The sequence below is a fragment of the Petaurus breviceps genome, unplaced genomic scaffold (assembly GCF_028583685.1).
Source record: "Petaurus breviceps papuanus isolate PSGF00001 unplaced genomic scaffold, PetGlider_PUasm1.0 90407, whole genome shotgun sequence".
NCBI lineage: Eukaryota > Metazoa > Chordata > Mammalia > Diprotodontia > Petauridae > Petaurus > Petaurus breviceps.
The window spans coordinates 1,969,631-1,987,810 of NW_027187241.1; the positions used below are offsets into that span (position 1 = coordinate 1,969,631).

The following is an 18,180-nucleotide window of genomic DNA, read 5'->3' on the forward strand; positions in this document are numbered from 1 at the left end:
GAGAGAGTTCCTGAATACCAGCCTTTTTGAAAAGTATCAAGAGTTACAGGGCCCAGACTCTTAGAAAGAAAAGGGGGAGTTGCTTGATAGCACATCTTGGAGAGAAGATCCCAGGGTTTTAACCTTCTAGAGTCTAGGTCCTTGGGCATGGCCTTTTGAGTGAGTCCATGTTTTACAGAACAAATGCTTTTATTAAGGGGGTTTGTTCTGTGAAATTTGTATTCAGTCAAAGGGCTGCACTTGAGGACCTAGAGGGCCACATGTGACCTGGAAGCCTCAGGTTCTGCACCCCTGTTTTAGGCAGAGAAGGGGATATTCCTGGCTAGCATCTTAGAAGAAAATGGAGCAGAACTCAGGGCTGCTGTTCAGGAACTTACACTTTACCTTGTAGCTTTCTGTGTCAGTTCACAAACATCACATCCCAAGGATCAAAGTATTTTCTCAGGACTCTGGCATCAGCTCCCTCCAGGCAGATCTGCCTGCTCCCTTGTATAGAACAGTATAAAAGGGATAATTCTGATCTATAATAGCCTGTGAGCCAAGTGAAACTTAAACACTTAACTTCATCCTCCATGAGATATGAATGTGTCATCATTCAGTTAGTAGACAGGTCCTGTAGAGTCCTCATTCCTCTGACTGAGGTGTTAATGGGCATGTCTACACCTTCCATAGGGAGATGCAATCAAAGCCCTGAATCATAGGGTAATAACAGATCTAGAGGTAGAAGACCATCTAGTACAGAGGCATCCAGTCCATGCTTGAAAAGATGGGGAAAGGGGCGGCCAGGTGGCTCAGCGAGTAAGAGCACCAGCTCCAGTGTTGGGACGACCTGGAGCTCGAATCCCGGGCTCAGACACTCAGCACCACACCCAGAAATAATAATAACTGGCCGTGTAACCTTGAGAAAGTTACTTAACCCCCGATTGCTTAAAAAAAAAAAAAAGAAAAGATGGGGAAATAAGTCTAGGGAACTTAAATGACTTCCCCAAGCTTACACAGGGAGAGGTGAAATTTGAACCAGGTCCTTTGACTCCAGAGATGTTCATGCTAATATAACCCCTTTAACTTCAAGGGAGTTGATCAAAGTCCTTTGATCATCTCTCCTCAGAAATATAAGTGATAAAGAAGGTTATAAATATCTTAGCTCTTTCAAAAAACTAATAATTTCCCAATTATATTGTGTAAAACTTTCTAAAGTGCATTTATCAACATCTTAAATGAATGTTATATACAATACCCAGATGAAATTAGGGAAATGACTGAAGGATTCAAGTGCTAGACAAGCATTTAATTAATAATGCATATTGATAGGTTGGCCAAAAAAAAATCAATTAAAACTTTGCTAAGACTTTTCCAAACAAAATAATTAGGTGTTCTAAGTTGTATAGTTTCTGCTGGTTTTTCTTTTGGAAACATTTTTTCTTCATGCACATATCTAAGAGCCTTCTCCACAAGAAAGTTATTTCTTATTTATATATTGATACAAAGATATAGAAAAATATTTGTAAATCTTTTTCATTATAGGGAACATTGATAGAATTACAATTTTCTATAAAATACCAGAGTAGTTGAAACCTCCCATTCCCTTTTACAAGGAGAGGGGGAAAGGGAAGCATGAGAAAGGCATAGAGAAAAGGAAGAGAAGAGAATCTGTTTAGATGTTCAAGATCTCTCCATTACATAATCCCAATTAGGACTCACTATCTTCATTTCATTCTAACCATGGATGTATCTCTGCCTTCTCTACTGCTACTGAACTAAACTGAGTAGAAGACAGTATAGTACAGAAACCAGACTTACAGGATTTGGACTGTAAGAGACCATAGAAATCATCTAGTCCTATCCTTTCATTTTACAAATACAGAAACTGAGACTCAGAAAAGTAAAGTGACTTGCTCAAGACTACACAAAGTAGTAAATAGAATTTGAATTAAGACTGTCTCTACTTCTACAGTACCACATAGCTGTTCCTCTTCAACTAGGTCTTAATATTCTGGATTGATTTAGCTGGTTGAGACCCACCCTTTTCCGTTACTTTTCCTCCCTTAGGAGGTGATTAGAATAGCCCACTTTCATGGGATAGACACATGGGTGAAGTTGCTTTAATGCATTAGTATGTCAACATAATACCAATGGGAAAATATCAGAGAAAGACCTTCAGATTAGTCACTTCTGCATTTTCAGAAGATTTTTCCTAGGTAAATTATCAACAAATTGTTCGTGAATAACTGTGCTCATATACCTCTGTCATTATTCAGGAAAGATATCCCTCTTAAAGGCCTTGAAAAAGTAGATCATTGTCACTTTGCCAATACCAAATTTGGTCTGAGCCATTCCTTCATTCTTTTTTTTTCATCCTTCTTGCCATTGCTCTTTGGGGTATATAGGAAAGGACTTGGCCTATACTCTTTCTTTTCTCTTTATAGAATACAACCATTTGAATGAATAGTAGATGTACTGTAAGTTTCAGTAGCTTTTTAAAAACATGACAAATTAAGGAAGGGTGATTTTCTTCAGCTTAAGTTGAAATATATTCAACACATCACAGCAGTTAAGTCAAAAGCATTGACTCTGGTGTTTTTACAGTTTGTTACTTTTGACTGTTCCTAGAAGCTATAGCAATATGATTCCTAGTAAGGGAGCTAAGTTGACAGTATAGCATGCATATGATCCCCATTTATATTTATGTAAATGAAGTTATTTAAATTTTGTGTTTTAGAGTGTTTTAGAGACCTAGTAATTAGGAAAAAGGAATAAGATTTACACATTCAAAGAATATCTTTATAGGACTTCAACAGATTTTTTTATTTTGGAAAAGAGATCTTTCTCCAATTTTGTACACTTACTGGTTTGGCAAAATGAATTTCCAACAATGACACCATCATTTTTTTGAAGGCATTCAACTTTGAAAGTGTTAATTTTTCTTCCTTTTCCTTTCTTATTATATCCAATGTCATGAAACCTTCAGATGACTCAAAGCTGTCTTTTCTTTTTTTTTGTAACTACCATAGCATCACCATATACCTCTGTTATTTCAAAAGTCTAATTGATATATAATTTCTTCCCTGTGAACAGGGAACTCTACTCACACCCGTGAAGTTATTTATTATAATATAATTTTGATCATGTCACTCCTCTTCTCAAAAATTTCCAATGGTATCCCATCTCTTACCTGAAAAAGTTTAAATTCTTTATCGTGGCCTTCAAAGTTTTCCAGAATCAAGCCTCATCATATCCAGCGAACCTTAATTCTAACTACTCTCCAGCAGGAATCCCATGCTCTAACTAGACAATTCTCACTGTTTCCAAACATAGCCTCATTACCAGTTTTTTGTTGCCTTTGTTAATGTTGTTTACCTTCCACTTATACAAATCCAGTATGTTCAAGATCACCTCTATCAAGAATCTTTCTATGACCACTGTAATTTGCATTGACTCCATAGGATCCTAGAATTTAGAGCAGGAAAATCTCAAAGATTGCCTAGCCCAAACTCCCCTTTCTATAGATAAGGAAATTGTATTCCAGAAAGAAATTACTTATCCAAGTTCATATAGGTAGTAAAGTAAGGATTCATACCCAGATTTTTTTACTTGGAACCAAATGTTTTGGTACTTTCCTACCATTTAATGAATGTTTGGGTTTAATTTGTTTAATTTCTCTTCTCTGGGATGCCCATCAGTTGGAGACATACAAAGCTGATGAACTTCTCTGGGCAATCAAACAGAATGGGGAATGACTGAACAAGTTATAGTATATGATTGTCATGGAATACTATTATGCTATAAGAAATGATGAGGGGGGATGGATTAAAAAAAATCTGGAAGACTTATATGAACTGATACAAAGTGAAGTGAGCAGAATCAGAAGAACATTGTGCACAGTAACAGCAAAATTATAATGATGATCAATTGTGAAAGACTTAGTTGCTCTGATCAAGACAGTGTTCCAAAACAATTCCAAAGGACCCATGATGAAAAATGCTATCCACTTCCAGAGAAAGACCTAATTACCTCTAAGTGCAGATTGAAGTGTATTTTTTTCCACTTTATTTTTCTTGCTTTATTTTTGCAACATAACTAATATGGAAATATGTTTTGCATGACTTCACATGTATAATGGGTATCTCATGTTGCTTATCTTCTCAACAGGCAAGGGATGGATTTGAAGAGAATTTGGAACTCAAAATTAAAAAATGAATGAAAAAAATATTTTTTAATTTCCCCCTTTTTGAAGCCTATAATGAAGATGAGAAAAGACTCAGGGTGCTTTTTGCAGTGTCTGGCCAAGTTATTGTCTGCCTGCTGCTCAGATAGATATCATACAGTATAGGTAGGGAGAAGGCAAAGGAATTTTAGGGTAGTAATTAGGAAGGAAGTATTCATATTCAGAAGCACTTGTGCTAGGTGCTGGAAACATAGACCAGAGAACAAACAATCCATTCTCATAAAGAATTTACATTCTGACAGTGGAGATGACAAGTTCATATCTAAGTATATTCAGAATTAGTAAAATGCAAAGTATTTAAATATAAGGTAGTTTAGGAGGGAGGACACTAGCAGCTGGGTGTCAGGAAAGGCTATTATAGAAGTGATACTTGAACTGAGTCTTGAAAAAAGTAAACAACATAATACTTCTATAGTTACCTATATAGAATTTATAAAAGAAAGCTGCAAGTTATGGAAAAATATGACACAGAGAAATGCTGATATCCTTGAGAGGAAATTAATAAACTTATAGAATGTATTACATTTTGCTTATAATCCATTATCCCCCAACGTATCAAATATGTCAGTGTTGAAGCCATTGGCATTTCTTTAACTTACTGTGGTATTAGAGAAATGAAAGTTAACCATTTAGTGCTGAAATATTATAATGTAATTTTTGACTTCTCAGGGCTACATTTCCCTCACTTTTCAGATGAGGAACCAAGGTTCAGGAGGTGGCATGACTTGCCAAGGTCACCTATCTAACCAATGGCAAAGGTAAGACTCAAACTTGGGTCTCCTAACTCCCATTTTAGTGTTTTCTCCAACACAATGAAGGTGCTTCTCATTTAAAAGGTAGCACTGGGGAGCTTCACCCTTAATGTCATGCTGAGGTACCCAGAGGGAAGCTGCTGCTACTATTATCTCTGGGTTCTTTCTACTAGGTAACCTTGAGAGTAGGTTATATTGGCAAATGTTTAACAACCAGCTTTCTAGGAAGGGGGAGGGGAAACTTACAAGACACTTTAAAATTTAATCTGTATTACTAACATTTTTTCCTATCATTTCCTTAAGTTGAGACAATCAACACAACAATAAATCTAGCACTGATTTGTAGACTTTGCCAATTTCTGGGTTGTAAATGCTCACACTGAAAAATCAGCTTTCTAGAAAAGGTTCTAGCTGACTTCAGTACTACCTGAGGGACTCGGTTTGTATTGTCTCTCAATAGCTTCAAAAAGTCACAGTGAATAGAGCACTGGCCCTGGAGTCAGGAGGACCTGAGTTCAAATCCAGCCTCAGACACATAACAGTTACTAGCCATGTGACCTTGGGCAAGTCACTTAACCCCAATTGCCCTGCCTTCCCCCCTCCAAAAAGTAAAAAGCAAAAAAAAAAAAAAAGAATGCCTTGGACTGTTACTTAATTGATGTGAGAATATGTTTTAGCATTATAGATTTGAGGATTGGAAGGGATCTTAAAAGATCTAGTTAGCCATCATTTTACAATTACATTTTAACCCAAAGAGATTAAATGAGTTGCCTAAAGTCACACAGTTAGTCACAGGGCTACACCAGATATACAGGTCTCTGAATTTCTCCATTGGGATTCTCATTGTTCTTTCCATTATGCTATACTGCTTCTTACATACATGCTGTACTTAAATATATATTCTAATTAGACTATAAGCACTAGAGAATGGTCACCAAGCTTTTTTGATCACACAACTTACCAGTAAATAATTTTTTGAGCACACACCTTTTATATATATACTCATTTATAAATACATATTACTATTGTACTAATATATACATTTTAAAAATACATAATTGCTATTAAAAAGAAGATATAAAGAAAAAACTTTCAAAATATTTATTTACTTTTAAGAATATAGAATTCTTTTTCCTCTCTTATTTATACTATTCTTTTTAAGAGCAATGTAATTGAATGTTTCATTATTTTTACAAATCTTGGTTTAACAGTTTGTGATAGTGATTTGAAGATCTGTTTCAAGGTTCTAAGTTTAATATTTTCAGAAGTAGGAAGATAGGATTCACCCTGATTGGTGAGAACCCCTCAAATCTAGCAGGTCCCCCTCTACTATTTAGTATTCTGAATATCTTTCTGATATGCACACTTTCCCTCATTTTTCTTTTCTCAAATTAAGAAACATTTATTAAGAGTTTCCCATATGCTAGGCACCATGCTAAGCACTGAAAATACAAGTATAAACAAAAAGAAATACAGTCCTTGCCCTCAAGGAGCTTACCTTCTTTTTTAAAAAATTAATTATTATGGGGTGGCCAGGTAGCACAGCAAGTAAGAGCACTGGCCCCAGAGTTGGGATGACCTGGGATCGAATCTGGGCTCAGACACTTAACCCCCACCCAGAAACACCTGGCCGTGTAAACTTGAGCAAGTTACTTAGCCCCAATTGCTTTAAAAAAAATTTATTATTATTAGTTTTCAACATTCACTTTTTTAAGATTTTAAGTTCCAAATTTTTCCTTTCCCCTTATCCTCCCCCCTCCCCAAACTGGCATGCAATCTGATATAGACTATACATGTACAATCATATTAAACATATTTCCAGATTAGTTATGTTGTGAAAGAAGAATCAGAACGAAAGGGGAAAACCATAAGAAGAAAAAAACAAAAAAAGAGAAAACAGTATGCCTTGACCTGCATTCAGACACCTAGTTCTTTCAATGGACGTGGATAGTATTTTCCATCATGAGTCTTTTGGAATTGTCTTAGATCGTTGCATTGTTAAGAAGAGCTAAGTCTAACAATGTTGGACATTGAACAGTGCTGCTGTATACAGTGTAACACTGTATACAGTGTTCTCCTGGCTCTGCTCACTTCACTAAGCATGGAAGTCTTTCCAGTTTTTTCTGAAATCTGTCTGCTCACCATTTCTTATGAAACAATAGTATTCCGTTACATTCATATACCACAACTTGTTCAGCCAGTCCCCAATTGATGGGCATCCCCTTGATTTTCAATTCTTTGCCACCACAAAAAGAGAAGGAACTTACCTTCTAATGGAGGGAGACAAGATATAAAAGGAAGTTGAAAAGATGGGGAGGGAGAAGAGGAGAAGTCCAGAGAGGAGCAAGAGTTAAGCATAAAGAAGAATGAAGGGATGAATATGGTTGGCCTGGGCACTTCCTTAAAATGGAGGTACCAGGAAGAACTGACCAATCAGAGGAAAAGGGCTATAGGAGTTATTTCAAGATGCGAAGGTTAGAGGAATAGAGGCATCTTCCAGAGTGAGGAGGCTTTTTATGTTTCTCTTGAATCCTATGTTTGTATTTTAAAGTTTCTACACAGTTGTTTAGTCAGAAATACTTGGAAGTCTTTTGTTTCACTAAAAGTCAATTTCCCCCCTATAAGATTATGTTCAGATATTCTGGATAAGTTATTCTTGGTTGTAAGTTTATATTGCCTTCTTGAATATCATCCCATGCTTTCCACATCTTTATCATCGTGGCTGCTAAATCTTCTGTGATCTTGACTATTTGTCCCTTAGTACTTGAATTCTTTCTTTCTGACTATTTGCAGTATTTTTTTCTTTGACCTGAAAGTTCTGGATATGGGGTATAATGTTTCTGGGAATTTTTATTTAGTGTTTCTTTTGGGAAGTGACTAGTGAATTAATCTTTCACTTTGCCCTATGGTTCTAAGAGATCCAGGAAGTTTTATGATTTCTTGATAGGCTCTCCTTTTGGTTAAGATTTTAGGCAATCCAGTGATTTTTAAATGTTCTTTCCTTGATCTGTTTTTCAAGTCAAGTGTTTTTAATATGAGATGTCTAATATTTTTTCAGTGCTTTCATTCTTTTTTTTTTTAACATTTCTTATCACTTTGTGGAATCCTTAACTTTTATTTGGTCCATTCTAATTTTCAAGCAGTGTTGTTTTAAGGTTTTTTTAATCTCTTATGCTAAATTGTTAATTCTCTTTCAATTCTTTCTTCTATAGCTTTCTTCTATTTCCCCCTTAGTGCTCTCATTTCTTTTCCAATTATTTACTCTAGCATTGTCATGTCATTTATAAAATTATTTTTAGTTCTTTTGAAAAGATTATTAATATGTCTCTTCCAAGAATTCTAGTTGAACTTCTGCACCTTTCTCATTTCTCTTCCCAATTTTCCCTCCACTTCTCTTATTTTCTTCTTAAGGTCCTCTATGGCCTGTAACCAGCTTGTATTTTTCTTGGAATCTTTTGGTGCAGGAGTTCTGACTTCACTGTCTTCCTCCTGTTCCATGCTTTGATCCTTTTTGTCGCCAAAATAAGAGTGTAAAGTTTGAGTACTCTGTTTGTTTTGCTTCCTTTGCCTGCTCATGTCACCACCCAGTCTCTTGACCCCTGGGCTTTTTGACACAGTAGGATTCTGCCACAAGACAGGGGAGCTTCATTCCAAACACTGGGGTTTTCTCAGCTGCCGAAGGTATTAGTTGGGTGCCCTCTCTGAAGCCTACACACACTCTGGCAACCTGGACACACACCCCAGGAACTCCACCCTAGACCGAAATCCAGATCCAAGCAGGTTAAAGCAAGAGTGATTACCCCTCAGACTGGTTACTTGGTCCCCCTACACTCTGTAGGCCAGGAGCTGAAGCTGCCACGTGGTGGCGGCTGCAGCTTTTCAGTGGCTTCTCACCCCAGGGGAAGAGGCCTAGGCACTCCCAGCTACTGGATTCCCAAAGTCCACACTGCACTGACCTCTCACTTTGTCCTTAGCATCTATGTGTTGATTATTCTGGAAACCGCCACAGCTGCTGGTGATCTGAAATCCTTCCAGTTGCTGGTTGGTCAGGTCACCCTGGGGCTAAAACCTTGGGATGGGGCTGGGCTCGGCTCCCAGAGCTCTGTGCTTCCTGCCAGCCTGCTGGGCTGTCCTCAGAGGGAGGTTAGCTTCTTTGTGTCATTTTGTGGGTTCTATAGCTCCAAAGTTTGTTCAGAGTCCCCTTTAACATGAATTGGGGGAGGTAGAAGCCTGGAAGCCAGAGCCCCACAGAAGTCCTGTTTCTGTTCCACCATCTTGACTCTGCCCCCTCTCTAGTTGAACTTCTGAACTTGTACTGAAGCAATGTTTTTTCTCTGAGGTTTTCCCTGTAGATGTTTTGAAGTCATTCTCTTTTTCCAAATTTGTGCCTTGAAGGTCTCTGTCATTATAATAGTTCCTTATGGTGGGATTTTTTTTTTCCTATGTTCACTCACTCTTTAAGCTTAACTTCAGACTTTGTGTTAAGGCCAGGCTTTGTGCACTTCTGGAGAGAATGGTTAGGCTATGCTTGTTTTTGTTTTATTGTCTTCTTTTTTTTTTTTTTGATCATGGTTTTCAAGTACTCCAATAATTCTTAAATTACCTCTCCTGGATCTATTTTCCAGATCGGTTGTTTTTTTCCAACAAGGTATTTCACCTTGTCTTCTATTTTCTTTTTCTTTTTTTTCTTTTTGGAGGGGGGGAAGGTAGGGCAATTGGGGTTAAGTGACTTGCCCAAGGTCACACAGCTAGTAACTGTTAAGTATCTGAGGCTGCATTTGAACTCAGGTCCTCCTGACTCCAGTGTAGGTGCTCTACTCACTGCACCACCTAGCCACCCCTGTTTTATTGTCTTCTTGGGTCCAACTTCTGCTTTCTTAGATTGTTGAATATTGTATTAATCCAAGATCTCAGGGAAAATTTAGGCTAGAAACTTGCAAGCTTTGAATGTACCCAAAGTGGTCTAATCCAGGACAAAAGTGTGATTTTTATCTTTCTGTTCCAAGTTCCTGATTTGAGCGTGTCAGTTGACTATGGAACCACTCTCTGGATACACTCACAATCCCTGTGACTTCCCAGAGCAAATCACCTTTGTCTCTTCACCAGTCTCTTATATATACATATTGTCTCCCCCTTTTGGTACATAAGCTTCCTCAATATGGGAACTGTCTCTTTTTATTTTATACATTCTTTTTTTTTATTTTGAGTTCCAAATTCTCTCCCTCTTTCTAGACCCTCTCTTACCCATTGAGAAGGCAAGCAACATGATACCCATTATATGAGAAGTCATGCAAAACATGTTGGAAATATGTTTTGCACGATTATACATGTATAATCTATATCAAATTGCTTGCCTTCTCAATGAGGAGGGTAGGAAGGGAGGGAGAGAATTTGGGACTCAATTTTAAAAATCAATGTTGAAAATTTCTTTTACATGTAATTGGGGAAAAATAAAATATTAAATTTTAAAACTTCCATATTAGTCATGTTGCAAAAAAAAAGCAAGAAAAATAAAATTAAAAAATATGCTTCAGTCTACATTGAGTTCATCAGTTTTCTCTCTGGAGGTGGATAGCATTTATCAGTCAGGAGTCCTTTGATACTGTTGTGGATCATTGTATTGATCCAAGTAGCTAAGTTTGAGTTGATCATTATATAATTTTGCTGTCACTGAATACTACTGTATTAGTATTAGTATTATAGAACCTCCTGGTTCTGCTTACTGAACTTAGATACAGTTTATATAGGTCTTTCCAGCTTTTTCTAAAAGCATCCTGCTCATCCTTTCTTATAGTACAACCATTGTTTAGATCTGTCTTTATTTGTATGGAAAGTGTTTTGTAATTGTATTCATATAGTTCCTGGGTATGTTTTGGCAGGCAGATTCCCAAATATTTTATATTGTCTGTATTTGGTTTTTTAGTTGATTGTCTTGAGGTCTTTAAATATACCATCATGTCATCTGCAAAGAGTGATAGTTTTGTTTCCTCATTCCCTATTCTTATTCCTTCAATTTCTTTTCCTTTTCTTATTGATATAGCTGGCACGTCTAGTACAATATCTAATAATAATGTTGATAATGGACATTCACTTTTGATCTTACTGGGAAGGCTTCTATTTTATCCCCATTATATTACAGATAATGTTTGCTCCTGGTTTTTGATAGATACTACTTATCATGTTAAGAAAAGTTCCACTGATTCCTATGCTTCCCAGTGTTTCTATTAGGAAAGGGAGTTGTATTTTGTCAAAAGCTTTTCCCACATCTATTGAGATATTTTTAAATTATATGATTTTTATTGCTTTTGTTATTGATATGTAAATCCTGCTTATAAGTTTCCCAATATTGAATCAGCCCTGGTTTTGAGGTAATCTTTAATTTATACATTTTGCTAACCTTGTCAGCCTTTAAAGAAATGTTGATGTTTAACCTGTGAATTACATACAGTTTCTCAAAAGCAAATGACATTCACACTGATATTAATGAGTATGCAGGCTTGTAATGGGGACATTATATAAATATTATTTATTTTAAATCACAAACTTATACAAAGTGTTCCCAGAGGATGCAGCATGAACTGGGATTACAAAATGTATGTCTATATAGCAATCATTTGGAGAGAAATTAAGTTCCTTTATTTAAAAAAAGTTATTCTGTTATGCATTTTTCATATTTTATGATTTAAAAAATCTTAATCTCTAAATCCAAACAATAGCCAGTGGGTTATTTACCACCCTTTCCTTAAGGACTTTATTTTGTTTTTGGTTCTGATCTGTGATTTTGTCTGTGTAAGGAACTCCCAGTACAAGACAGCTAGCTCCCTCTATGAATGCAGATATGCACATGTTCTGCAACTTAAATCTTCATAAAGAGCTGTCCTGGGCACTGAGAGGTTAAGCAGTGGTCCAGAGTCATTTAAATTGGCAGTGAACTCAATTAAATTTTCAAAGGGTAATGGGAGGTGACAGAATATTTTATCTATGTTAACTTTTCCACATAGTTAGGTCCTGTGGCACTTTTACTGATATAACAGAAGCAACAACAAATAATTCCCCCCAAACCTCACCCATTCCTTCTCTACTCCCATCCCTCCTCCATTGCTGTCTTTTTGGCAATATTTGAAAATCCTGAAAGCAAAAGAGTTTGCTCAAGTAGAACAAAGAAGGATGTACAACAATTTTAAGATTTGCAATACAGCCTCAACCTGTACATTGAGGAAGAGAAACTCACAGGGAAAATTGAATGGTTTATATCAATCTGCTCACAAGGTAAAACAGCAAGAATTAGAAACCAGCTAGTAGGGATCTATTTCACTCCTTTGACTTTTTCTTCCCATCTCTTTGTTTAGAGAGGGTTGAGGCAAAGACATTTCTACCTCTGAAAGGTGGTGATTCAGAAGGAAATGGAGGAAATTGTAGATGAAAGAATTCCCAGATGAAGGCAGCAGCAATATCTTTAGCTGTCAATGAGTTTCTTTGCTCTTGCATTAGCAATGTCAATACAATTTTTGTTAATGTCAGTCTTCGCAGAAATTCTATTGGCTTGTTCTAGGAGTCAATCTCATTGCCCTTCTCTATGGCCATGTTTTTCAAGTTCCCCAGGATACTGCTCACCTTAGTCTAATTTTCTTCCTTTTTGTCTTCTCTGGCAACAATAGTTATCTGTTTAATGTTTCTACCATTGGCTCCTTCTTCAGCCCTTTGCTAAGGCTGACTGTCATACCACTTGTAGTCTCTGCCTTCAGTTCATGTTGCCTTACTAGACTCAAAACTTGTTGACTTATTCCAAGGGCAAACACAGAGGCCACAATACTTGCTGAGCTCTGTTAAGGTTTTCTTCATCTCTCATGTCTTTGTTTATTTGGTCCATACCTCCTTCTATGTGGTTCAGTTTTTCCCTATTTTCATCCAGTATAGTGATGGCCTGCATCCTGAGACTCAATGATTAAACCTGGGATTCTCCTTCTGCTTTCAAGGGATTCATCAATCATCTGGTGAGCCTTAGCTGAAGTTGTTCTATTGACAGATTATCCATGATGGATCAAAATTCTTGGAAAGCAAAGAAATAGAAACTGGTATATTCAGGTGGATTCCATGCTTTTCCCTTTCCTTCCTTAACCAGCACTTTCTGAAAGATGAGACCCATCAGGGTTTAATTTTTTCAGTTTAAACAGAAGATGTTTTCAATCAATCAATCAAGCATTTATTAAGTGTTTTCTATGTGCCAGGCATTATGTTAAGCACTGGGGATACAGGAGCTTACATTCTAATGGGGGAGACAGCAGGAAAACAAATATATGCAAAGCAAGTTATATACGGGATGAATAGGAAATAACCAACAGGGACAGCAGTAGAATTAAAGAGGGTTGGGAAAGACTTCCAGTAAAAGGAATTTTTAGTTGGGACAAGGAAATGAGGTAAGGAAGGTCCGAAGTAGGTAGAGATAAGGGGGAAGAGCATTCCAGCTATGGGGGACAGCCAGAGAAAATGCCTGGAGCGGAGAGATAGAGTGTTATTAATGAAACACCAAAGAGGCCAGAGTCACTGGATTGAAGAGTAGAAGTCTGGGAAAAAGGTATAAGGAGACTGAAAAGGCTGGTGGCAGGGGAGCTAGGTTATTGAGATCTTTGAATGCCAAACAAAGCATTTTGTATTTGCTCCTGGGAGCTACAGGCAGCCAAATGCCTGGATTATCAGAAAAAGCACTGGATTTGGAGTCAAAAGGACCAAGTGTGGTCTTAGATAAGGCACTTCATCTCTTTAGGCTCCAATTTTTTCATTTGTAAAAATAAGGGGATTGGAATAGATGACCTCTAAGACAGAGGGAGAACTAGGGCAGGGACCTAAGGCTGGGAAATTTGCCCCAGACCAGGAAATTTAAAGAGCAACTAATATAGCTCTTGTACTTCTCTAAGAATAAAGGTACCTGCCCTGAGCTGACGGCAAAGAAGGAACCAGTCCCCTCACTGCTATTAGCAATGGTGCTTCAGGGATGACCTCAAAGCACATTCTGCCTGGGTAGGAAGGACAACAAAGCCTGCCAGCTGATTCAGGGCAGCAGCACCCTTGGACATGTTGCACCCAAGAAGAGGGAAGCTCTTTGTGGGGTAAGGGAGTGAGAAGGGAGAACAGTGCCTTAGCTCTAATGGAGGACCATGGGGATGCCTTTGGTTCCCCCCATCCTTTTTTTTTCCCTCTTCCTACTTTTCTTCCCGTGGGACCTTGGAAGCTCCATAAACTTCCAGTGATGGTATGACCAAAAAGGCCTAAACACAGAGGTGGGGAACCTGTGGCCTTGAGACCACATATGGCCTGCTAGGTCCTCGGGTAAAACCTTTTGATTGAGCCCAAGTTTTACAGAACAAATCCTTTTGGGGTTTGTTCTGTTGAAGAGGGTATCCACTAAGAGGGTTAGGGTTGCTCTGGAGACCCCAAAATACCAACATTCCGGGTCCTGCTGAATGAATTTGACTCGAGTCTTCTCAACCAAAGAAAAGTAAAATTTATTAAAAGTTCACCTGCTTTAGGCACAGAGTAAGTCTGTGCTAGGTCATTCTATGGCGCTCTCCCTCTTCTATGGCATCATGTGGTGTGAGATGGGGTTTTATATACCGAAGTGGTGGTCTAGAGGAGGAGTTTGGGGAAAATCTTCAGGAGGAGTTAATGAGGTCAATGAGTGATTAAGGGTGGGCAGCCACCTGGAGACCACAAACAATGATGGGCTAGACCAGTTCAAGGGTGGGAAATCTAGTAACAGACTTGCCTCATCAAATGGAATGATTTATTTAATCAAGAGTCCAAGGGAGGTTCCCAGAGCCTGTACCTCAAGGACTCAAGGAGAGCTCGAGGGGGCTCCCAGACCCCATACTTAATCACTGTGAAGTTTGGATTCAAAGGACTGCACTTGAAGACCTACAGGGCTACATGTAGACTTGATGCCACAGGTTCCTCACCCCTGGTAGGGATTCCTTCTCAATTCTGCCTAGCAAATTGTTCTTTCTGAATAACTACAGCAGAAAGAGGGGCTACTCTGGAATCAATGATCAATTTGTTAATTCCTTACTATGTGCTAGGCACAAAGCTAAGTACGGAGAATAAAAGGCAAAAGCAAAAATAGTTACTGCTCTTAAAGTAGGCATGAATAAATCAATGACTGAAAGCAGTTGAATTTGAGAATTAGAAAGGACCTTAGTGTCCATCTATCTAATCTGACCCATACACAAAATGAATTCCCACTAGAATATCCCCTTCAAGTGATTGGTTAGTCTGTCATTTTTTGGCAAATATGACAGATAAAAACTTGACATCTAAAATATATAAGGAACTATAAAAAGCAACTAGGTAACTGGTTCAACAGATAAATGAACAAAGGACATGAACATATAATATTCAAAAGAAGTATCAGAAAATATTAACCACTTGAAAAAATATTCAACTTTACTAACAATCAAATAAGCATTAATAGATTAATACAACTTTTAAGGTACCACCACACATACCCATCATGTTGGCAAGAAGAAAGTGTGGGAAACATCCTTTGGGGATTATAGGACTTCCCAGGCAGGGTCAGGGAGGTAGCCTAGGATGAACTTCCATTGCTTACTACTTCCCTTCTTTATCCTTTAAAACAGGAAACCCCTTCTCACAAAAAGAAATCAGAAACAGTATGCAGAAAAAAAAGGTTTTTTAATGCTTCTGGCAAGGGAGAAGGTGTAGTACTCAGTAGGTACACACCCACATTGATAACAAGTACATACCTACACTGATAACAGAAGCAGGAATGAAAGTCTACAGGTTCTGTCTTTCCTGGTAGTCAGAGGGTTAAATTCCTCAAATTCCTTACTTTATCTCTCTCCCTCTCGCTCTATACACCCATATATAGCCAAATTCCTCAAAGGCTCCTCAAATTTCTCACTTGATTTTCCTCTATATGTTCTACATTCCCTTAATATATGCAGATGATATGCATATTACAGAGGTGTGGTAGTGAGGATACTTGAGACCTGACCAGGATCTGACCTCTTCTAAGGTCAGAGCTGTGTGCCAAACCTCCACCTTTCTAGTTCCCTCTGGCCATTGTCATAATTTCTCAGAATGCCAGGGTTTTAGTAAAATAAGATAAATGAGAGCTTCCCCACAGCTACTGATTATCTTCCAATAACTTTTGTGGGAGCAAAACAAGATACCATTATATCCCCTCTTACTACTGTAAGAACATAATTAGTCCTACTTTTCTGGAGAAATAGATGCACTGCTGGTAGAAATGTAAACTTGCAAAATCTTTTTGGAGAATACTCTGGCAGTACCCAATAAAAGTTACAAATAATACTCTGACCCAAAAATTGTAATGTTGGGAATGCACCCTGAAAGTGTTATAAAAAACAACAAAGAGCAAAATGTTAAAAGATTTTCAAAACAGCTTTTTAATTGTGAAAAACTGGAAGCAACTTAAATGCTCGACAACCAGGAATGGTTAAATTGTAGTACATTTATAAAAGAATAGTACAACCCAATTAAATAAAAATAAATATGGAAAGACCCTTATAAAATAATGCAAAGTAAAAAAAGCAGCATAAGACTGGAGTACATTAAAATCATATGAAGAACAAATGAGAATGAACAAAAAATTTTGATTGAGATTTAGAATGACTAGAAAGTGTTTTGCTATTTCATGTTGTAAAATTGTTCATTTAAATATAAAGAGACACTAAGCAATTTTAATTTAATTAATTTTAATGTTAGGCTTTTAAGACAATGTTTAAAAAACCCCTACCAATTTGGATTGTTTTTTCCTCAATTAGATTAAACTAATGAACTTTCTATTTTGTCTAGTCCACATGGTGTGGAGGCTAGGGAGGTGGTCTTGGAGTCACCTACTCAGTTTGTAACCCTGGGCAAGTCACCTAACTTCTCAGTCCCCCTAGGCAACTCTTAGAAGTAGTTCCCTCAGGGCAGCCAGGTGGCTCAGTGAGTAAGAGCACCTGCCCCAGAGTCAGGATGACCAGGGATCCAATCTGGGTTCTGATACTTAGCACCACACCCAGAAATAAATGGCCGTGTAACCTTGAGCAAGTTACTTAACCCCAATTGCTTTAAAAAAAAAAAAAGTAGTTCTCTCACCAGGGAACTCTTTCCACTGATAAAATTGCAGGTGAGGACAAAAAAAAGGGTTTTTGATATTACATTTTATTTTTGTAAATGGTATTTTATTTTTTCCAGTTATATGTAAAGATAGTCTTCAAAATTCATTTTAAAATAAGATTTGAGTTCCAATTTTTTCTCCCTTCTACCTCCCCCGCCCCCGAAAGCAATCTGATGTTATACATGTACAATCATGTTAAATATAAACATTAGTCATGCTGTAAAAGAAGAAACAGAACAAAAGGGAAAAACCACAAAAGAATAAAACCACCTCAAAAAGTTAAATAGTATGCTTCGATATGCATTCAGGTTCCATAGTTCTTTCTTTGGATGTGGATGGCATTTTTCATCATGAGTCTTTTGGAATTGTCTTGGATCATTGTATTGCTCAAGAGAGCTAAGTCTACCATAGTTGGTCATCGAACAGTGTGGCTGTTACTGGGTACAAAGTTCTCCTGGTTGTGCTTACTTCACTCTGCATCTATTCATATAAGTCTTTCTAAGCTTTTCTGAAATCCACCTACTCATCATTTCTTATAGCACAATGGTATTATTCCATTACATTCATATACCACAACTTGCTCAGCCATTTCTCAACTGATGGACATCACTTCAATTTCCAATTCTTAGCCACCACAAATAGAGCTGCTATAAATATTTTTATACATGTAGGTCTTTTACCCTTTTTTAATGACCTCTTTGGGATTCAGACCTAGTGGTGGTATCACTGGATCAAAGAGTATGTGCAGTTTGATTGCCCTTTGGGCATGGATACTATATTTTAGAACGAAATCCCAAGACTAATTATTTTTGGTAAAATTCAAGGTACTTTTTTTTTTCCCCTTAGAAAACAAATTGAATTGACATAAACTTAAGCTATTATTGGTGACACTTATGCCTTTCTAGTGTTAAGGGATTCTCTCCACCTTTTGGGAGATGTAGGCTTACCTGAGGGGGGAGAGGGGATAAATAGGTTGAGGAGGAAAGATTGCTTGATGGCAGTGGATCAATGATAGAAGGTGGAAATGACAAAAAGATCTATAGTATGCTAAGGAATCTGCT

The 18,180-nt window shown here is 37.5% G+C and overlaps 1 pseudogene; it reads right to left on the minus strand.

Moving 5' to 3' along the window:
- Positions 1 to 11,582: 11,582 nt before the first annotated feature.
- Positions 11,583 to 13,012, minus strand: LOC138177401 (synaptosomal-associated protein 23 pseudogene; annotated as a pseudogene).
- Between the last annotated feature and the right edge of the window lie 5,168 nt (positions 13,013 to 18,180).